This window comes from Benincasa hispida, chromosome 5, assembly GCF_027475165.1.
Source record: "Benincasa hispida cultivar pf3 chromosome 5, pf3_genome.v1.1, whole genome shotgun sequence".
In the NCBI taxonomy this organism is placed as follows: domain Eukaryota; kingdom Viridiplantae; phylum Streptophyta; class Magnoliopsida; order Cucurbitales; family Cucurbitaceae; genus Benincasa; species Benincasa hispida.
In genome coordinates this window covers 19,574,324-19,598,106 of record NC_143482.1, presented here as the reverse complement: position 1 = coordinate 19,598,106, position 23,783 = coordinate 19,574,324, and the positions used below count along the sequence as shown (strand labels likewise).

Here is a 23,783-nt window from a genome sequence, read left to right as displayed (position 1 = left end):
CCAGGGTTGTAGGTATCGAAAAAAGGATTATTCTTCATGAAATAGACAGACTGTGGGTTCCTCAGACACTCTTCCATTGGATGGTCTTCACCACAAGTAGCGCAACTTGCGCTCGTTTGGTCGATTGCGTTGACCTGCCCCCTATACGTTCTTGGGCTGTTGATTGTGATTCCTTGTATTAAATTCATCATCGCAGTCATTTGGTTCTATAGGGATGCGATAGCCCCATTATTTGCGTCACTATCTTTAATTCTCAGTCTTTGATCGTTTTCTCTTTAGTTTTCATGATTTTTCAAAATGCGATCAAGTATGTTCTTAGCCTCATCGTATGTTTTGTCAAGTAGACCTCCAACTGCTACCGCATTGGCAACCATCCGCGATGTAGGGTTCAAACCATGGTAGAAAATTTCCATCTGTAAACAATCTGGTAAGCCATTATGCGGGCAATCTCTTACCAACCTTTTAAACCTCGCCCAGGCGTCACTGAGTGATCCGTCAATGTCTTGTTCAAAATTAGTGATCAATTTCCTCCTTCTCGCATTCTTCGTTAGGGGGAAGTACTTCTTGAACTTCTCCACTACCTGTTCCCATGATGTAATCTCCCCTAGTTTAAGACAATAAGCCCATTTCCGTGCTTGGTCACACAACGAAAACAGGAACAGTGTTAATAGAACCTCTTCAATAGAGATATTTGGGAACACAAACATATTTCAGATCTCAATAAAACTCCGGATGTGGGCGCGTGGATCCTCATCACGCCTACCAGCAAATTGTCCGGCAGTTTTAATCATCTGCAGCATCATCGATTTGATCTCGAATCTCGATTCGTCAAGAGCTAGCCTCATGATTCTTGGTGAGAAATCATAAAGGTTGGGCGATGCATAGTCCCGAATGGACCTATTGCGGTCGTTCGCCAAGAGGATGGGATTCGCCATGATATTATTTGCATTTAGTGCTCTATCTTCTGTTTGCTCCACCATGTTGGGATCTTTCTCTTGTTGTCGTAGGCGGCTGTTTCTTCTTCTTCTTCGAAAAATTCTCTCAATCTCTAGGTCGTAATTGGGCTCAGGATTTTGTCCTTCGCTCATACGATGCCCGCTTCTTCCCTTACCTAAGGAGAGGTAGTGCATAGAGATGGAGAGCTGCAAAGAAAACTAAAAAGTTACCGTTAGCACAATCTGTATTGCCATAATCCCTGACAACGGTGCCAAAAAACTTGATGCGTTGTGAATATGATGAAATTATGGTGTATAATGCGATGGTGGTTTATGCATTGTGCATGCAAGTTTTCCTAGCAAAATCCAAGTATAAATCCTACTAAGTTGCCTGGTAAGCCTAGGGTCGAACACTGGGACTATGGAGATAGTATATGACGGTGATTTCTAATAACTTTGCGATGACAAATAAAACAATGTGTTGATTGGTATGTTTGTTTAAGGTATAGATTCTATGCAGCAGAATTGAGAAAAGAGTCAATAACAACAAAAGTACAATGAGTATGCGGGGGAACGGGTTGAGAAGGGATTTAGCTAACACTTCCTAAGATTGCATTCATGTTATGCGATCATGCTACATACGTACAACAACAAGTCATCTCTCAATGTAAATGCTATAGCTCCTAGTTTTAGGACGCATGCGATGTATGCGATGATGTCTATAGGACTTATGTCTAAGCCTCTACTCTTGTCTATGCGATGATGAATGACACACACATACACAAGGCGACCGAATACTACCATAACCTATTTCTAGGGTGCATGCGATGCATGTTAGCAAACAGAACTTATCTCTAAGTCTCTATCTCTTGCTTATGCGGTTCTAATATTGCTTTCTCAAGTCTAGATTCTAACCTGGCTCTCTAAAGTCTAGGTTCTTTCTTTAGACTCTCTCTCGAGTAGCTCTAAAGGGGTGATGGACACATGCATAAGACAAGATGATCGCATAAAATGAAGATCTTAGGTCATGTTAGCTAAGTGCTTCTCAACCCATTCAGAAGTTTAGTTACTCATGCGTAATGTAAAGAAAGTCAACAGATGTAGAAATGCAGGTTTCATTCTATAAATGAAATCAAAATACAGAATGACAATGGGAAATAAAGATAGGGAGCCTAGTAGCAATTTTTTTCTTCCCAAGGCTTTTACACTATTTTTCTCTACTCTGGTCAAAGAATATTCTTTCTTTCGCAAGAGTCGGCCCTCTCTCTGTTCTTAATGCTTCCCGACACTTTCTCGAGCTGACCAGGAACAGTTTCAATTGGTATTAGAGCTAGGTTCTCTGATATTCCAAATTACAGATCTAAATCAAATGGTTTTTAAAGTCGTGGTGGATTTTTGCATTTGTAGTTAACAGTTTTCTGCATTTGTGGATGAATTGATGAATGTTTCAGGTTTAAATTGCCTTTTGTTAAAGCTTTTATTATTACAAAATGTTAATTGTAAGGGCCCCTGCGTTTTTGGGTGAAATTAACTTTGCAATCAAGTCTGTAATTCGAAAAGTTCGAGTTCGTCGAGTCATTCGTGATGAAGCTTCGGTGCATGGCGATGCAGTTCTCAACGAAGAAGATCAAGCGTTGATCAAATCATGTAGCCTCAGGTAAACGATCGTTGGGATTTCACTAAGCTATCATTTAGATTTTTTGTTCTAGACGATCATGTAGTGTTTCTAATCGATCGTGTAGCTAATGCTAAGCGATGGGGTAAATCGTTTACCATATCGTGTAGCGTTGGTTGCACGATCGCGTAGGTGCTGGAGGTAGGTGATTGTAGTTGAAGCATGCGATGCTCATCGTTTAGTAGAAGGCGCGCGCTAGACGATCACGTAGTTAGCAAGCTTTATCGCTTAGTTACTACCTACGTGATCGTGCGTATGCGATACGGAGGCGCTGGCTATGAGATCGCTTAGACGATGGTGCTTCGTGGCATCGTAGTCATTTAGACGATCGCAGAAGGCGGGCGTCATGCGAAGCGCGCTAAGCGATCGTGTACTTCTGGATTCATCGCTTAGTAAAGGTACACAATCGTGCAGTAATAACTAAACGATCGTCTAGATTTTTCTAGAAGATTGTATAGTACATGCTAAACAATCGTTTAACTCTGGGAGCGCTGGTAAGAGATAGACAATCGCGGGATGCTTAGTACATGATGGATGGCTGAAGAAGCGATGCTTTACAGAGCGGTTCAAGACCCGGTTTGCCTGTTTGAACCAGAGACTCTTTGTCTTTGTAATAATTAGCTTTTCCTTTTTGAATTTTAAGGCAATTTAACCCAGTTCATCAAATTTTATTGCTTATACATGTGATGTATGGTTCTTATATGTCAAAGTGTTTGTCATATAGTTAAAAACCCACCTTAGGTTGTGCAATTCCTCATGCATCATGTATTATAAATGTTATAATATTGCATGAAGAAATTACTTGAAAGCATGCGCATGCATCATGAAATATAAGAGTGATATTTTTCATGTAGTGAGCAGTATCATGCTTCATCCTTTTATTATAAATGTTATAGTCTAAGGGTGAATGGAAGCATGTTTTGCTTGTTTCATTGCGATTTTGTATAAGTGTTATATCAAAGAAGTAGCAATGAATGGACAATGCATTGAGCATTACACTTAGGCCGTTAATAAGCGTTATGAATGCCTTGCATGTGTTAGCTTCGCGTTATGGTTATTTCCATTTATAAGTGTTTATAAAGGAAATTAGACCTAAAATAGATAATTCAGAGTTACATGCGGACTTAGGGTGAACTCATTTTTTAAAAGGGTTTTAAAATTGGATTGAGATAGATCTAAGTTCAGTGGTTCTAAAGAGTTTAGTAACCTAGATTAATCTTTTAAAATCGGTTTAATATGATTAAATTGGTTGGAATAAAAGATTAAATTTATTGTAAATCTCTCTATAAGGGACCTTTTTTCTAAGGCGGGTTCTGGCTAGGCTGGGGTTCTTATGTTGATGGAAATGTAACACCTTACCTGGGAACCTACCTGGAAAGGTGAATTAGATAGATTTTCAACAAGCATGCAATGTTTTGGTCAAAGACTCCGTTAAAGAGTATAATGGATGATGATCAAAAGTTATTCAACTATCCAAGGTAAAAGTTACTCTTGGGAAAACCTAAAAGTCACTTAGTTAAAATCCTTAGTCGTGTTTTTTTCTAAGTAAACTAAACCCTAGATTATAAAATACTCAGTGGGAGGAGAAGGCATATCGGCTATGTCTATGATTCCACTCACGTTTCTCTCTGTATGTTCACACCGTGAGATTCATGCTTGGCCTCGAGATGCCCTAGGATGCATCCCACTTCGGATGGTGTTTGCATGAGTCAATATCAAGGTGGACGGAGAGAGTATTTATAGTACGTGGGTGAAGGGTGTGTGCCAACATGTCCTATGGTCTCTGTCATTGGTTCACACCGTGAGATCATTCTGTACGCCCTCGTGTTGCCTTAGGAGCGGTCCCCTTTGGATGGGTTTTGTGTAGTTGGTCAATATCAAGGTGAACTCCAGAAATAGATAGGGTCGCTTTAGGTTTTGCCCCAATCAAATTTTTTCCCTTTGGATTGGCCTTTTGGGACGGACCTCTACTGCTTAAATGGCGGGTCACACTTACAAGAGATTGTTAAGTAAGTTAATGATCTCTTGGCCAAATCAATGATGGCTAGTCGTTATAGGAACAAGAGTTGTTCTGGTATTAATGACTGGTTGAGATCTTCTCAATTTAGAGGAGGGATAACTGACCTCCCTTCGGCGGCTTTTGTTCTAAACCTTTGAAGCGTCATTGCAAAATTAGATGTCACATGGGGTTCACGTTAGTTTTGCTAAAACCTTATTGGATGTTGTTTTGTTTTACAATCGGTATTTGCTTAAAACCTAACGTAGGTCAATGTGTTTTATCTTTTCAGCAACTTGTTAGTATTTTCGTTTAAAGCTTTTAACAATGACCAATTATTGACAGTGGAAAGAATCATCTGAAACGAATTTCGTGGAAAACAACCTCCATCCCACTACTCTCCAAAAAAAGAGACAAGATAGTAAATATGATTTATTGGTCTTGGAGACATGTCTGGTAAAGAATGATGATTCTGCCTGGATCCTCAATTCAAATGCTACCAATCATGACAGTTCCTCTTACAAAGGATTTAGTTCCTGGAAAACGTTAGTTTTGCTAAAACCTTATTGGATGTTGTTTTGTTTTACAATCGGTATTTGCTTAAAACCTAACGTAGGTCAATGTGTTTTATCTTTTCAGCAACTTGTTAGTATTTTCGTTTAAAGCTTTTAACAATGACCAATTATTGACAGTGGAAAGAATCATCTGAAACGAATTTCGTGGAAAACAACCTCCATCCCACTACTCTCCAAAAAAAGAGACAAGATAGTAAATATGATTTATTGGTCTTGGAGACATGTCTGGTAAAGAATGATGATTCTGCCTGGATCCTCAATTCAAATGCTACCAATCATGACAGTTCCTCTTACAAAGGATTTAGTTCCTGGAAAACGTTGCCACAGGGAGAGATGACTCTTCGAGTCAGTAATGATGACCTTGTTTTAGTTGTTGCTGTAGGTAGGCTGAAGTTATTTTTTGACAAGAAACGTTATCTATTACTGGATAATGTTTTTGTAGTTCCTCATATTAAGAGGAACTTAATCTCGGTTTCTTGTCTCATTGAACAAGGGTATACCGTCTCCTTTTATGAGATAAAATGTTTATTTTCAAGAATGGAATGGAGATTGGTTCTGATTCAATGGAAAATTACTTATAGGTACTAAGGTCGTTAGTCATAAAAGCCTTGTTTAGCACTGAAATGTGCAGTATGGCAAAAACAACTAAAAGACCAAAGGTTTCTTCAAAAGAAAACACCCATCTTTGGCATCTAAGGTTAGGTCACATCAATCTCAATAGGATTGAAAAGTTGGTGAAAAGTGGACTTCTAAAGAGTTTAGAAGAAAACTCCTTGCCAATATGTGAATCATGCCTCGAAGGCAAGATGACCTAATGACCTTTTACTGGAAAAGGTTACAGAGCCAGGGAAGCCTTGAAGCTTGTACATTCAGACCTCTGTTGTCCGATGAATGTTAAAGCTCGAGGTGGGTATGAATATTTCATCTCTTTCATAGATGATTATTCAAGGTTTGGGTATCTCTTCCTAATGCAACGTAAGTCTGAAGCCCTTGACTAGTTCAAGAAGTATAAGGCTGAAGTTAAAAACTTGTTAAGTAAGATGATAAAAACACTACGATCTGATCGTGGTGGAGTGTATATGGACCTCTAATTCTAGAACTATATGATAGAACATGGGATTGCATCCCAACTCTCAGCCCCTAGTACACCTCAGTAGAATGGTGTATCAGAAAGGAGAAACAGGACCTTGTTGGACATTCGGTCTATGATGAGTTATGTTCATCTTTCAGACTCGTTTTGGGGTTATGCAGTGCAGACTGCATGTTATATCCTGAACAAAGTTCCCTCAAAAAGTGTTTCTGAAACACCTATTGAGTTATGGAGAGGTCGTAAAGGTAGTTTATGCCACTTCAGGATTTAGGGTTGTCCGGCTCATGTGCTAGTGACTAACCCAAAGAAGTTGGAACCGCGTTCGAAGGTTTGCCTCTTTGTGGGCTACCCCAAGGAAACGAGAGGAGAATACTTCCATGATCTAGGTGAGAACAAAGTGTTTGTTTCCCCTAATGCAATCTTCTTGAAAGAAGATCAATGACGGATCATAAGCCACAAAATAAGCTCATTTTACATGAGATCTCTAGTGAGACTGAGACTGCTGAGGGTTCAACAAGAGTTGTTGAACAGGCCAATAGTTCAACAAGAGTTGTTGAGGTCGGGACGTCTAGTCAACCAGCTCAAGAGTTGAGACTGCGTAGTGGGAGGGTTATGAACCCACTGAATCACTACATGGGTTTGACTGAAGCCCAAAACATCATTACGACTGATGGGGTCGAGTATCCATTGTCTTTTAAGAAAGAAATGGAGGATGTTGGCAAAGATGAATGGGTTAAGGCCATGAACTAGGAAATGGTGTCTATGTACTTCAACAACGTCTGGGAGCTTGTTGATCCACCTAATGGGGTAAAACCTATTGGGTGTAAGCTTTAAGCAAAAGAGAGGTGTAGATGGAAAGCTGCAAACCTTTAAGGCTAGACTCGTGGCAAAGGGTTATACCCAAGTTGAGGGAGTTGACTATGAGGAATCTTTATCACCTGTTGTCATGCTAAAGTCTATCAAGATTCTCCTGTCCATAGCCACATTTTATGATTATGAAATATGGCAAATGGACATCAAGATTGCATTTCTAAATGGTAATCTTGAGAAGACCATCTATATGACTCAACCTGATGGGTTCATGTTTCAGATCAAGAGCAAAGAGTTTGCAAGCTTAATAGGTTCATTTATAGGCTGAAACAAGCATCTCGATCTTGGAACATCAGATTTGATACTACTATCAAGTCGTTTTGCTTTGACCAGAACATTGATGAGCCTTGTGTTTACAAGAAGATCATCAATAGCTCAGTAGCTTTCCTGGTATTGTATGTGGATGATATCCTCCTCATTGGGAATGATGTCGGATATTTGACTGACACTAAGAGTTGGCTAGCTGCCCATTTCCAAATGAAATATTTGGGTGAGGCACAGTATGTTCTCAGGATCCAGATCATTCAGGATCGCAAGAACAAACGGTTAGCCCTGTCTCAGGCATCGTACATTGATCAAATTTTATCAGATACAGGATGTGGGATTCCAAAAGGGGTTTGTTACCTTTCAGGCATGGAATCGTTCTGTCTAAAGATCAATGTCCTAAAGACACCTCAAGAGGTTAAGGAGATGAGACGAACTCACTATGCTTCTGCTGTAGGAAGCTTGATGTATGCAATGTTTTATACCAGACCCGACATTTGCTATACAATAGGGATTGTCAATCGGTATCAGTCCAATCTAGGATTTGATCACTGAACGACGGTCAAGACGATCCTCAAGTATCTTCGGAGAACGAGGAACTACATGCTTGTGTATGGAGATAAGGATTTGATCCTTACAGGATACACGAAATCTAACTTTCAGACCGATCGAGATTCTCGCAAATCGACATCGGGGTCAGTGTTTACTCTGAATGGAGGGGCTGTAGTTTGGCCAAGCATTAAGCAAGGATGCAACGTGGACTCCACTATGGAAGCCGAATACGTAACGGCTTGTGAAGCAGCAAAAGAGGCTGTTTGGCTGAGGAAGTTCCTTATAGATTTGGAAGTTGTTCCAAATATGGATTTGCCTATCACTCTTTATTGTGATAATAGCGGGGCTGTGGCAAATTTGAAGGAGCCTCGGAGTCATCGTCGGGGTAAGCACATTGAACAGAAATATCACCTGATTAGGGAGCACAACGTTTTCACGGTGATGTGATAGTCGAACAGGTCGCATCGGAACACAACGTTGCTGATCCCTTTACAAAAGCCCTTATGGCTAATGTGTTTGAGGGTCACCTAGAGAGTCTGGGTCTGCAGGACATGCGGTATCTTGTCTAGGGCAAGTGGGAGATGATATGGGGGTATGCCCTAGTTTATTGTATATTGTACATTTTTATATTGCATTGTACATTAGTCTCCCGAGTCATTAGGACAAGTGGGAGATTGTTGGGATCGGTGTCCTAATTCTCCTAAATTTTCGTTGTTTTGTAAAGATACACATTGTTCGATGAATAAAATAATTGTTATTTAATTTTGACATTTACTCATATCCAATAAACAAAGCTCCTTGGTTATCTTATGTGAACTTAAGTATGTATATGTGATATACAAGTGGATCATGCCTTAAGTGATAACCTAAATCCATCTGTAGTATAAGGATTAAGGTGGGATACCTGATCTTAGTGACACTACGGATACGGCCCGCTTTGTAGAGGTTTGCAAGTGTTGTAAACTACTACAGATGGTTGATCTGGACTATTCATGTGAAGATGTGGAGCGGGGGTGTCCTATGCAAAGAGTTTGTATAAGACCTGGACCACGAGATGACTAGACTCTGTATATAACGCCGTTGATACTAAAGACTTGCATCTCACCTAAATGACCATAGGTGACACGACCTCAATCCTGAGTGTTTTATGAACTCCTTCCTTTGAGGGCGGTTCTTTGATTAGTATGGGTGAGAGTGGCCAGATTGCCAACTCAACATGCCTACCTTTTTGAGGATTTATCTGATCTGAGAGCTGGGAACTTAATTCACAATATGGAATTCACTCCTTTCCCGATGCAGGGATAAGTAGAGAGATTGCTCCCTTAAGGGCTGATTCCGGAGCTTGAACATAGTGGCCACAACTTCTCTTTGGAAGGGAAGACTTAGTCATAGTAGGACTATGATTTATGTTCATTAGAGGAATCAGTGGTACTTAAGGAGACAGATGTAACTACAGGGGCATAATGGTTATTGGCCCAGCTGTACATACGAGCGATCTGTGAAGGTTTGTCGCACTACTGATTGGTTAAGATGAACACATAATATATCTGTAGTGAGGAGAGTTCAGCTGTCGGTCTTTAGTGGAGTGCCTGGCAGTTAACGGATGATGGATCCCGTGACTAAAGAGTTAAGTCAGTTATTCACGTGCCGTTGGAGCTTCGGATCTACAGGTCCATGAGGTTCCTTTGGTAGCTTCGATTCATGTTGAAGGATCAAGTTCTTGGTGTTGATTTGAAATGTTCAAATTGACAAGAGGTATTTGATTATATATGATATACTCAGTATGATGTATGAGATACATCTAGTGGAGTATTAATGTAAATGAGATTTACATTAAGTAACAGGGAATAGAAAAAGAACTATGGTTTATATGTTTCATGAGATGAAATATTAAAACTATAGGTTATAAATATAGTATGATAAGTTGGTTATCATTTATATTTATAATAATATTAATTATTAGATAATTAATATTTTTTCTTTTAAATAACTAAATGTAGTGGGTGGTTATTGATCATGGTAACCGTGAGTTTAAAAGGAAATAGGTTTCCTATTTTGAAAAAGAAGTTTTTACAAAAGTTTGAATAGAATTTGAGTTTTCTCTCCGGCGAAAAGAAACTCACGAAAGTCATCAAGTAAATATAGATTTACTAAATGACTGCTGAGCGAGCTAAACCATCGTGTAGGTTCTAGCTAAACGATTGTGCAGTTTTTACTAAACGATCGCATACTTTGCTAAACGATCACTGACCCAAGGTAAACGATCGTGTAGAATCGACCGAGCTAAACGATCGCATAACTTTTGCTAGACGATCGCATAGCTTTATCTAAACAATTGGGCATCAACCTATACGATAGGTCTCCGACTTCTCCCACTTGCCCAGTCGTGTACACGATCGCTGTTTCCTCCATTCTTTGCCTCACCCCAAGTTTGAACAGAGCCCACCCTCTTGGTTCTCACATCGAGAATACCAAGGTCGCCTTGTTGGTGGTGTCAGACTCAACTCGACACCGTCGAGGTTTTTCGAAGGCCATTTGTGGTGCTTTGGAGGAGTCCATTCGTGGTGTTACAGAGGAGTTTGTGTTGCGGAGGAGATCATTGAGGATGAGCGCGAAGTGCTCGTGCTGTGTTCGTGTGGTGTTTCAGTTGCGCATCGGAGCATGGAGACGCTTTTGCCTTTGTTAGTATAGTTTTTCCTTCTGTACATGTTATAATTTCTCTGTATTATTTGCATAACTGCTTGTATGGAAATCAACTGTAAATATATGTTGATTCATGATTGTAATTTGGAATTGTCTTGCTTCCGCTGCTCACGAAAATCTCGATTATCGATTACCTTCAAGAAACTATGAACAAAGGCTAACTATATTCTGTATGGTGAACTTTCTATATGGCTCAGCTGGAATAAAACCCAACTCCTTTAATGAAGGTGATCTTTGGTGTTTATAGAGTTTCAAGGTGAAGAGCTTTTTCTCTCAAATGATTGCACTGATGGGATGTCATTAATTCTCTGTCTGTTGCGCCAAATAATTGTCACCGAAAAGTTGAGTGTACTTGCCACAGTATGTCGTTAACGGCTTGTCAACTAAATTCAGATTCGACCGTCATCAACTTTCTGTCCCATCGTGATTTATTAAGCTTTCACCTTGATGCGTTGGCTCTTTGCGGCCACCTTCTTGAGTAGTTCTTCGCAAACGCATATGATCGCATAGCCTTGCGATCGCAATCTCTTAATGCGCTCGTATGCTAAATTCCTTGGATCGCAATTCTGCCTTGCGCCAACATATTTTCCTGCACAAAATACATAAATTAGCTGTTTTAATGCGATGGATGCATGCAATCACAATGTTCTAACTTAATGCTTTTGGACACAATTTTATATATTTTTACCGTCGCAATCCTTCATTGTTTTATATCTTTGTGTTGTAATAACGTGCATTTCTGCCCGTTATCATAACACTATTGGATGCGGCCCATTTTGTATAGGTAATACAAATGATGTGATCCAAAGACCATTCATGTACAGACATGTGAGTGGGGGCATCCAATGCAATGAGTTTTCATATGGACTGGACCACGAAATAGTCACTTTTCTTTATAACGACCGTTTACTGCTAAAACTGACTATTTCATACTTAAGTAACCTTGGATAACTTGATCTTAATCCTGAGCTAGCTATGAACTTTTGTTTATTCGGGATTATCCTTTGATCTGCATGGGTGAGAGTAGTTCAACAGCACTACTTAATAATCCTTCCATTTTAGGGATAAGACCAGATGGATAGCGGGGACATAGCTTTGCAAGATGGAATTCACTCCTACCCATTTTAAGGTTAGCAGATGGGTTGTTTTCTTAAGTGCTGATTCCAAGTCTTGAACAATCGGGGTTCCGCGTTCTCATGATAGAGAAAGACATGATTCATAATACTGATTCATAAGTAGTATTATGAATCAAATTATTCATTAGAGGGTCAGTGGAAACTTAAGGAACAAGATGTATTTGTAGAGGGAAAACGGTAATTTTGACCCAACTGTAAATATGAACAATCTGTGAAGGATCGGCTTACTGATTATGGTTTATATGGACAAAAATATATCTATAGTGAGGAGAGTGCAACTATCGAGCTATAGTGGTGTGTCTTGATAGTTAATGAATAGTAATTAATTCAATTAAAGAGTTTTAATGAATTAATTACAAATTGTTGGAGCTCATGATCTGTAGGTCCATTAGGTCCCTCTACTAGCTCATTAAATTGGAATAACAAATTGAGTATTAATGTATGAATTTAGGATTTTTGATTGATTGTATATGATACAATTATAAACGTTTATTTTAATTGAAATTAAACGAAATTGAAAAATCAATTAATATTTAAATTATGATTTAAATATAAAATTGATTTATTGGTAATATTGTATTAATATAATATTTAGATATTAAATTAATATTATTTTTAATTAAAAATCAATTAAAAAGTAGGTTTATCTAATTAATTATTTTGAATTAATTTTATAAAACTAATTTAAAATAAAAAAAATTAAATAATAATGATTTTTGAAATCATTCTTAGTTAGTGGATTTTTCCTTTTTTTGGGAAAAATCTACTAATCATATTTGTTGGAGAATCACTAAATTCCATTGCTAGTTTTGATGATCTTCAAGCTGGAGCTGTTCTTCATGCAACCTTACACATTTGCATGAATTCTACCGATATAAAGAAGCTTCATGCATGAAAAACCAAAATAATTCGAAGATATGCTTGCTGAAGTGATAACTTGAAAACCCTACTTTTGTTCTTCATAAATTCAACTTAATTTAGTTTTTCCACCACACATTCCAGCTTGAGCATAGTAAAGAAGATCTCGGTGGTATCCACTCGGTGTTTCAAGCTCTATCTTGGTAGATTTCAGCTGAATTCGTGGAGAAATCTTCAAAGGTAATATATGTTTCAAACCCTCTTATGAATATCATATGAACAACATGCATAAAACTCAAATTAAATGTAGTTTAATTGTTTATTGATTCTATAGTCTTCCGTTACATGATATATCATTCCTTCAAGAAAGTCTCCTCATAGTTGACTCCCTCAACCTGGATATAACCATTTGCCACTAATCTAGGCTTGAAGGTTTGTGTCTTCCATCAGTACCCTATTTTCTCTTGTAGATCCATTTACAACCTATAGGTTTAACCCATCAGGTTGATCTACAAGATCCCATACTGAATTAAAGTACATAGACTCCATTTTGAGATCCATCGATTTGATCCAATCATCTCTGTCAACATCCTTCATTGCCTTCTTGTGAGACAATGGATCCTCAACTTCACCATCAGCTACCACCAGGTGTCGCAACCTCCCACTACGTCAAAGTTCCCTCAACACTTGAGGTGGATTTGACCTACTAGATGATCCTACTTCAACAACTCTTATTGAGGTAATGGGTTCTTAAACAACTCTTGTTGAAGATTTAGTAGTTTCTTGTAAAATTTCATTCAACACAATTTTACTACGTGGCTTGTGCTCCCTTATGTGGTTTTCTTCCAAAAACGTAGTGTTTGTTGATACAAACACCTTGTTCTCTTTTGCATCCAAGAAAAGACCACCTCTCGTTCCTTTGGGGTAGCCTACAAATAGGCATAATCTTGAAAGTGATTCCAATTTCTAAGGATTAGCCTCAAGCACATGTGCTGGGCAACCCTAGATTCTGAAATGATGTAAATTAACTTTATGACCATTCTATAACTCCAATGGTGTTCTAGTAACACTTTTGGATGGAATGCAGATTACAATACATGGCCTACTAGGACATATATTGTAATAAAACATACATCACATGTTTTACTACAATATATGACATAACACCCTGCACATTTTTATATAATAATGTAATTTCAGTAACGTTATTATCTGGAAATTCAATAATTGCTTAGTCTTTGGATCTGAAGTATAAATGCGGGAATTTAAGTTTTGGCGGAAAATTATTCAATTTTCAATTTCAATGTGAAAGTTACGGCAGGAATTAATTTCCCTTTCGAAACGGAAAGAAATTAATTATAATTATACTTTCCTTTTTAGTTATTATATTTATTATTATTGTTGTTATTATTTTTTTAAAACCCACCAACCCTTCTCTTTCTTCTTCCTCACACGGCAACACCACCCCTCCAATTTTCTTTCTTCTTTCCTCCCAGCCACACGCCGCCTCCCCTCTCTGTCCAAACCCACGAATGCCACGTCTTCCCTCACTGCCTCATCAGACTGTCGCTGCGCCTCCTTCGTTGCTCAGATATGAAGTTGCTGCCGCTTGCCCAGCCGATTTCTCTTCCATTCGTGGTCGCATCGCCCACCTGAAGGCATCGTTTTCGTTCGTCTGACACCCCTTTATCGGAAACCCATTGTTTCAAGCCCTCGCCGTTCATCCGATCCATCCAGCTGCCGCTCTCTCACGCCTCGCCGGCCCAGACCCGATCAGCTACCGCCTCTTCACGCTTCGCTAGACCCAGATTCGTTGTCTGCCGTTTCCCTTTTCGTCGTCGGATCTGTTCTAGGTAAGGTTGAGGTAGTTCGATTTTATCTCTTAGCCATTAAAGTTGGGTTTCGTCATTTTGATTCACAATTGTTAGGTTTTATTTGAAGGTGAGTTTTAGCGAAGCTTGGACTTAGAGGCAGCGTCGTCAAGGGAGGTTGGAAGTGATCTTCATCCTTTGGGTAAGTTTTTGGATATTTTGGACTTGGGTCCAAAGTTTCGCTGTTATGGTTGAACTGAAATTATTTGAGTTGTTTTCAGAATTGGGACTTCTACTTCGGGTTGCCGCCATAGTTTGGTCGTCTGATTTTTGTTATTCGTAGAGTTTCATTTAAGGTAAGTAATCTTATCACTGGAACTGCCTATGGGCCAGGCTTTAGTTGTACGCTAGCATGATGAGTGTATGTTATGGTAAATGTTAGCATGTTGATTAATAGTACGACCTGAATCAAAGTATGTTCTGGCACGAGTTCTGCTTTGTTTAAATATACACCTAGGCACTTGATTGTTAGTATGAAGTGGTATGTGTTTCCATATGTTGGTATCTGATCTGCTGATGTTGAGGCATACTTGTATAATGTGGATCTATGATGTTAAGGTATACATGAATGTTGTAGAATATGTTGTTGAGGATTATGTGTATGTGGTAGAGCCATGGTATCGAGGATTACATGTATGTCATAGATTCGTATGGTGTTGATTTTTTTAATGTTGAGGTTATATGAATGTCCTCACTGATTAGTTAGATGCTCACCAGTTTGTGTTTCTTTCGAGATTCACCAGTTTGTGTTTCCTTCACGATTCACCAGTTTTGTGTTTCCTTCGGGATTCACCAGTTTTTGTTTCCTTCACTAGTTTTGTGTTTCCTTCAGGATTCACCAGTTTTGTGTTTCCTTCGGGATTCACTAGTTTGTGTTTCCTTCGGGATTCACCAGTTTGTGTCTCCTTCGGGATTCACCAGTTTGTGTTTCATACGGGATTCACCAGAGGTAGTGGGCATACTTAACTACAGTAGGATAGGACTCAGTCTCTTACCTGTTTTATGTGTGTATATGTGCCATAGGTGGGTATCTAGAGGACATAGATTCTTAGCCTAACTCCAGTGGTGGGGTTACTGAGTATTTCATACTCATTCTTTCTTATGTTGATGTTCCAGGTAAGGGCAGAGATACACTGGCGATGGTGCAGCGGAATTCGTGATCGTGCCACTAGGACTAGTTTTTACGCTTCCGCATCATGAAATTTAGAGTCCTTATTTTTCCCTTAATGTTTAGTTTTACTGTTTGAAACTTATTATTAAGGATTTTTTTTATTACTTTTAATAGTCTTTACGAATTATGGGTACCCTATTATTTTTTTAATAAATGGCTTTTGAACTTCTCTTGTCTATTTAGCATTTATTTCAACATAACTGAGCGTTGTTTCAAATCCTATGCATGCATTTATTTTAGTAACGGCCTAACTTAAGTCCTAGGGGGTCGGGTCGTTACAATATATGACATACAATAGGACATATATTGTAATAAAACATACATCCAATGGTGTTCTAACAACAAATAGGCATAATCTTTTACGCTACAGAAAACTACTATATAACCCCAAAATGAGTCAGGTAAGGAAACATAACTCAGCATAAACCGAACCATGTCCAACAAGTTTCGATTTCTTCTTTTTGATACACCATTCTGCTGAGTTGTACAAGATGCTGAGAATTGGGATACTATTGCATGTTCTATCAAATAGTTCTGGAAAGATAGATCCATAAAATCTCCACCCCGATCAGATCAAAATGTTTTAATCGTTTTATTTAATGCATTTTCAACTTCAACCTTGAATTCTTTGAACTTTTCAAAAGACTCAGACTTATGTTGCATTAAGTAAACGTACCCATATTTGGAATATTCATCAGTAAAAGTGATGAAATATTCATAACCTCCTCTAGCCTTAACATTCATTAGACCACAAAGGTCTGAATGTACGATCTCGAGAAGTACTTTAGCCCTATGACTTTTTCCAGAAAAAAGGTCTTTTTGTCATTTTTCCTTCAAGGCATGATTCACATACTGGCAAAGAATTTTCTTCTAACTCATTTAGAAGTCCGTTCTTTACTAACCTCTCAATCATATTGAGATTTATGTGACCTAATCTTAGGTGCCAAAGTTGGACATTTTCTTTTGGAGAACTTTTAAGTCTTTTATTTTGAGTTATTACAGTTTTAAACATTTCAATGTTATAGAGGGCCTTAGTAGCTAACGGTCTTAGTACATAAAGGTTTTTTCTAGTTTTGCAGAACAAATATCAACGCCATTTTTGGAAATAAACACTTTATTAACAAAAAAAGTTGATTGCATAGGATGGTTCAAACAAACACTTTACATAAATAAAGTTCTTTTTCAAATCAAGAACCTTATAAACATTATCTAATACAAGAAACTTACTATGTAAAGTCAACCGGATTCCTCCCACTACCACAACCAAGATGACGTGCCCAGTTCCAACCCGCATTGTCATCTCACCAGCTTCAAGTTGCCGCCAGGAACTAATTCACTGAAATGAAGAATAAACATAGTTAGTGGTCTCTGAATCAATAATCCATGAAAAATCATCATTCCCTACTAAGCAAGTTTCTAGAACAAGTAAATCAGATTTAACTTGCTTGGCTTTCTTCTTTTCTTCCAAGCCTTCCAATGACCATCTTGGTTGTAATGGAAACAAATTCTCTTTACAGCCTTGATCGATTTTCTACCACTTTGAGTAGAAACTACAGGGTTAGCTTTCCCTTTTCCACCTTTCTTCTTCTTCCACATTTTGGTGTTGGAGGAAGAAGGTATAGACTTAGTTCCAAAGGTTTAACCTTTGTGGAACTTTTTAAAAGATGAAACAAAATTTGCCTTATCTTTCTTGTCCATGTTTTTATGCAAGGATTGAAAAGTCTGTAGCTCATTGAGTAGAGTGATAAGGTTGTAGTCAATCTTGTTTATAACAGCATTGCTACGAAAATGAAGGAAACTTTCAAGTAAAGATTCCAATATTAAGCTAATCTAACTGGCTTTATTGATGGTAGACTCGTTCATCTCCGCCACGTTGAATTGGATCATCATGTTGAGAACAAGTTCTCGAACAGATGCCCCTTCTTGCATACGGGCATTGAAGATTTCTTTAAGACCGTCGTGTCTGAGTTGCGCGGATGGTTGTCTGAACATTCCCCTCAGGGACTCCATGATCTCATGGGCTGTGTGCATGAGTTCATGCTTCTTGGCCAGGACTTCAATAAGATTAGCCAAGATATACACTTGGGCCTTTTCGTTCGCCCTTATCCAGCGCTCATATGCCTCTCAAACGTTTTGAGGAGCATTTTGAGCAGGATCGAGAGGAAAATCCTCTATTAGGACAAAACAAAGATTATCGACTATTAAAATTGTGTCGATCATGGTTTTCCATGTAGCATAATTTTTGCCAGTTAACTTTTTGGCGGCAAGTAAGTTTAGAGTAGCGGTAGCCGTTAGATAAATTGCTGAAACGGACAAATTATTTTCAAACTAGTTTAATTTGCATTAATCATTTAAATAATCGATCAATTTTAGCAAAATTCTAATGTATCCTAAGTGACATCTAATTTTGCAATGACGTTTAAATGAGGTAGGAGAAAATTCACCGTAGGATGATCAAGTATCCCTTCACTAAAATGAGACATTCTCAACTAATAGACATAACAACTCCCTCTTATTGTCACTATTAGTCACCATTGTTCAGTCCAGAATAAGTTAAACTAGCTTAATGATTCTTGTAATTGTAACCACTCATTTTAGGTCCTAAAGTTCCGCCTTAATGAGCCAACCATAGGGAAAAACACAAATTGGGACATGAAACTAAAGTAACCCTATCCATTTCTAGATGTTAAATAAAGCGTCATGAAAACTGCCATCCTTTAGGGGGACACCAACAATGCCACGAGGCAATGCATGAAATTTTAGTTTTACCTAATGACAGAGACCGAGGGATGTACTATCACACGTTCCGCTCCCACTTACTATAAACACTCTCTCCATTCACCTTGAGATTTATCTACCCAAATGCCATCTTTTAGGACTCATGGTGCCTTGAGGTCGAGTGTAGATCTCATAGTGTGAGTTTTCAGGGAGAAACGTGTAGAGGAAAAATGAAGTATCATATACCTCATTTTTCTCCCACTGAGTATTTTACCTAGGGTTAATTGACTTAGAAAAAACCCGGCTAATTATTTTAACTAAGTGAAATTTTAATTTGCTAAAAAAAAAAACACTTTTCTTTGATGATTAAACAATTTTTATTGAAGTATTATTAAAATCTTTAATAATCCTTAATCAAACTTGCATTATCAAATCTATCTAATTCACATTTCTAGGTAGAGGTACGATGCTTCCGTCATCTTAAGTACCCCAGCCTAGATAGAACCTGTCTTAGACAAAGGTCCCTTATAGATATATTTGCTATATTTATAATCTTTTATTAAAAAATCAATTTAATCCTATTAAACCGATTAAAAGATTAAAGTAATATTTCTAATCTCATTAGAAATGTGATCTTAGGTCTATCTCAATTATATTTTAAAATATTTTTAAAAAATGATTATAACCTAAGGTTTGCATACAACTCTTTATTATTGATTTTAATTCTAATTTTATTTAATTATAACGATTATAAATAAATGAAACAATTAAAATTCATTCATTGTATGCTTGACATACATTAATTAATCATAACAATTATAAATTAACCTAAGGTAATGTCATGTTTCATGCAATCTCAATTTCATTACTAATATATATATAACATTTACATATAATAAAGTAATGGAGGACATTAATAACATTCTTTAAAGAAAATATACATTCATACTTTATTTTATAACACTTATAATATATATGATGCATGTATATGTTATTAATGCATGCATTTATATAATATAATTATATTATATGATGCATGAGCATGTTATATAATTTAAATCATGTAGATTCTAATATTATAACTCTTATAATATAAAATGATGCATGATGATAAATGCATAACCTATGGTGGGATTTTTTAAATCTGTATGACATACAATAGGACATATATTGTAATAAAACATACATCACATGTATATTTAAAAACTAAAGATTGATGGACCGGGATAGGACACTAAAATAAAATAAAATGGCTAACTATTACATTAATAAAAGTCATCCGATTCGATACAAGTGAATTGGGCCTTGAACCGCTCGATCCAAGTCGTGAACCAGTCAAATCGTAAACTGAACCACCCTCGAACTGGATGAACCACGGGCGAAAAGGAGAAGTTTTTCCACATCGCAACATTGAACACTATGCCTAATATCACGACGCTACAAAGAAATTTCTCCGTTTGCTACTCGGAGCGTGGCGATGCTAGGGCACAACGTCCCGACGCTGCAATGCAATCTGCTAATGCATAGCTTCGATCTTCTTCGATCCAACATCCAAATCCAACCCCGAAACACCAGATAACCTTCGGGACATCACAAATTACTCGATATACAATATTACAGACTCAATAACAACCACTTGCCCCAAAAACATGGGCTCTTACAATTAAATTGTAAAGAAAACGGGTACTGTAAAACTATGCACTATCCCGAAAACATTCATCAATTAAATCGCATTAAACAAAAGTCATTCATCACATGAATTTAAACATAATGCAACTGATCAAAAACACCCACTATCATTGTAAAGTTAATTAAAAAAATTGGGAATTAGGGATCAAGTCAAGGCTCTGATTCCAATTGAAAGAACCCCTGTGAAGGGGATTGCAGCAGAAGTGGATCATCCCAATTCCCAGTCATTTTTTAAGAAACGTCTTACAGTACATGCATTAGGGGAAAAACAAAATTATACAACATGCCAAAAATAAACCAAAAAGGTAAGGAAACCATACCCTTGAAGACGTTTGTCAAATTGAATACCACGAAAGAGTCCTCAGTATTCTCTGGTGAGAAACTAGGAGGTGTGGGCTTTAGAGAGGTTTGGGATTAAGGGAGAAGGAAGAATTTTTTTAGAGAAAAAAAACTAGGGAAGCAAAAAAATTTTACAGGCGTTTTGTGCATCACCCTTTTTCTTCTTTGTCTTTTTCCAGGTATATGAAAGAGACCACTCCACCACTTCTTACATGAGTGGTGGAGAGAAAAAGGTGAGGAGGGAGTTATAAATCCTTCCCCTTTATTATTTTAAAAAATAAAGAATTAGAAAATTATTTAAATAATAAAATATTTAATAAATAATTTTAATTCATCATTAAAATTATAACAAAAATATATAATAACCAACTTATTATATATTATGCAATTATATGTTATATCATATATAACATATAACATATAGTTTATTTTCTCTCTCTCATGGTGTTTAATATAAATCATATTTACATTAAATTTTAATTATATGAATCTAATTCATATAATTAACATTTGAATCATATTCAAACATTTAATTCCTCTCATAAATTCTTTATATTATAATGTATCAAATATATTATAGTAGTTATATCATATATAATTACATAAACTTAATTATATCATATATAAATAATTCCCTCAACTAATTTAAACAATTCAAATTAATCCAAAACTTGATTCTCATAAATTTCGATGAGCTACCTCATGAACCTCATGAACCTGTAGTTTGAAGCTCCAATGGTTTGTAAATAATTAATTAAACTCTTTAATTAAATCATTCACCATCTGTTAACTGTCAGGCACTCTACTAAAGACCGACAGCTCTCTTCGCACTACAGATATATTTTTGCGTCCATTGGATATAACCAATCCACAGTACGATGACCCTTCACAAATTGCCAGTAAGTACAGTTGGACCAAATTATCATTTTGCCCCTGTACTTACATCTAACTTCTTAAGTACTACTGATTCCTCTAATGAATCATAAATTATAGTCTCATTATGACTAACCCCTCTCGAGCCAGGAGAGAGTGTAGTGCCACAATGTTCAAGCTCCGAAATCTACCCTTAAGGGAGCATTCAAGCCCCAGAATCAGACCTTAAGGGAGCAATTTATCTACTTTCCTCAATATTGGGGAAGGAGTGAATTCCATCTTGTGTAGCTGTGTTGCCAACTCCTTAATCAGATGAAACCCCAAAATGGTAAGCATGTTGAGTTGGCGATCTGGCCACTCTCACCCATACAAATCAAAGAACTGCCTTCATAGACAAGAGTTCACAACTCACTTAGGATTCAGGTTTTGTTACCTATGGTCATCTTGATGAAATGGAAGTCTCTATTAAGAACGGTGTTATATAATGAGACTACTCATTCCGTTGTCCGGTCTTATACAAACTCCTTTGTATAGAATATTCCTGCTCATATGTCTCTACATGAATAATCAGGATCAGATCATTTGTAGCACTTTACAACAATTGTAACATCTACAAAGCGGGTCATACTCGTAGTATCACTAGGATAAGGTATCCAGCCTTATCCATCTACTATAGACCATTTAGGTTATCACTTAAAACATGATCCATCCGTATGTCTCTACATACATGTTTAAGTTACGAGATAACCATGGAACTTAGTTTATTGGTTTGTGATTAATGCAACAAAAAATGGAATAAAATATCATATATTTTATTAAATAAATAATGAGTTTGTACATAACATTTACAAACCATAGAACCCTACAAGATTTAGGGCATCAAACCCAACTGTTCGAATATCAGAATTAATAGAACGTTGTCCTATATGATCACTGACTTAAACAAAGAAATATAATCACCGAATCTAAGACTTATACAATAAACACAGTAAAAGCAGTTAGAACGAGGTCAAATCCATAAGGAAATTGTTGACTAGTCAATTTGATTTAAGAATTCATGTGACAAGGGGGGTTTGGCTTGTTTTGTCAAAACTGAATTTCAAAGTAACATGCAAAGAAAAAAAGTTTGAACGAAATGAGCACACAATGGGTTGGAGCAAATCAATAAAAAAGGTATTGGGACTAGTACGTATGTCTAATATTTATCATCATCTACTAGTAAATTATACTGAATCTATGAACTCCTCAACCTAGTAGATATTCTAACAGCCCAAATAGCCAAATTCGATGTCAAACCAAATTAGCTCTAATTTGATTGATAACTCTTCTTTCTTAGCAAAGTCGAAGCTAAAACTAAATTGCATTAAGAAAGGGTTCAAGTGTTGAGACATACTACAAGTTGGAAAGCCTTATCTTATAGCATAATTAATTGGGCAAGATTAAATTAAGGCATACATGAGTGATGTCAGAAACAGTCTTAACTTACACACACGATCCTAATTTGTGCAACGAATTCAACAATTGTGCATAGGCTATGATGATTTTGTAAACAAGAATTTGAATAAATCGACTTGTCAAATCAATTCACCAAAATTCCATTATATATAAACAATCAAACCCAATGAGTTCACAAAATTCGACATAATCAATTAGAAATCTTCAAGAATTCAAACATACAACTAATCCTAAGAAGAATTTACCTAGTCTTGCATAGGCATATGGAAATATCAATGAATGAAGAGGAAAGAATGTTGAATCAAGTGGAAAATCATCAAGAAATCATCCCCTTTGTAGCCCACAATTGTTCTCCCATCTGTATTTTTCATCACCCTTGTCTACTGGAACCAAAATGCCTTTTTTTGTAGAACGAATGCAACATTACCAAGAGCATTGCAATGCTATGACCGAATTTGACCTCAAGTTTCGAAAGAGAGGTGCAACGCTCGTGTGACTGTTCTTTGCGCGTGCGTGGAAGCCTACTCATCCGTTGGAGTTCGTAGTGTTGCAACACTACTCTATTTGCTTGATTTTGTCCAATAGTGTCGAAGGCTGCCTACTTGTCAAGAATTTGATGGTTACTACCTTTCAGTGTCACGCGAGGGTGAAGGGAGAGTTGCAACACTAGCCCAAGGGTAGTTTGGTCATTTTAACATCTTTACTCAGTATAGTGCATCCAACTCCCACTTTTGCATCTTTTTGGCTCGGTTTTCATCTAAGAAACACACTTGCTCTCCGAGATCAATTTACCTACAAATGAGATAAATAAAGCATAAGAATTATTCAAATCAGTAGGATAAAGAACATAAAATTAGCTCTTTTTAAAAGAAAGTGAATTTTAAAAGAAATTGAATTTCAAAAGAAAATAAATTTTCAATGAAAATCAATTTAAAAAACTATTATTATATTATTTTATATTTGTGTCTAAAGCTAGTTAGACACCTCAGCTTTTGCTTTTTGTTGGGTTTTAA

The 23,783-nt window shown here is 37.0% G+C and overlaps 1 non-coding gene across 1 annotated transcript; it reads left to right on the top strand.

Annotated features, from left to right (window-relative positions):
• Window positions 1–429: 429 nt before the first annotated feature.
• LOC120078920 (small nucleolar RNA R71) lies at window positions 430–536 on the top strand. Its single transcript, XR_005482194.2, has one exon. It is a non-coding gene; the product is annotated as a small nucleolar RNA R71 (small nucleolar RNA).
• Window positions 537–23,783: the final 23,247 nt, after the last annotated feature.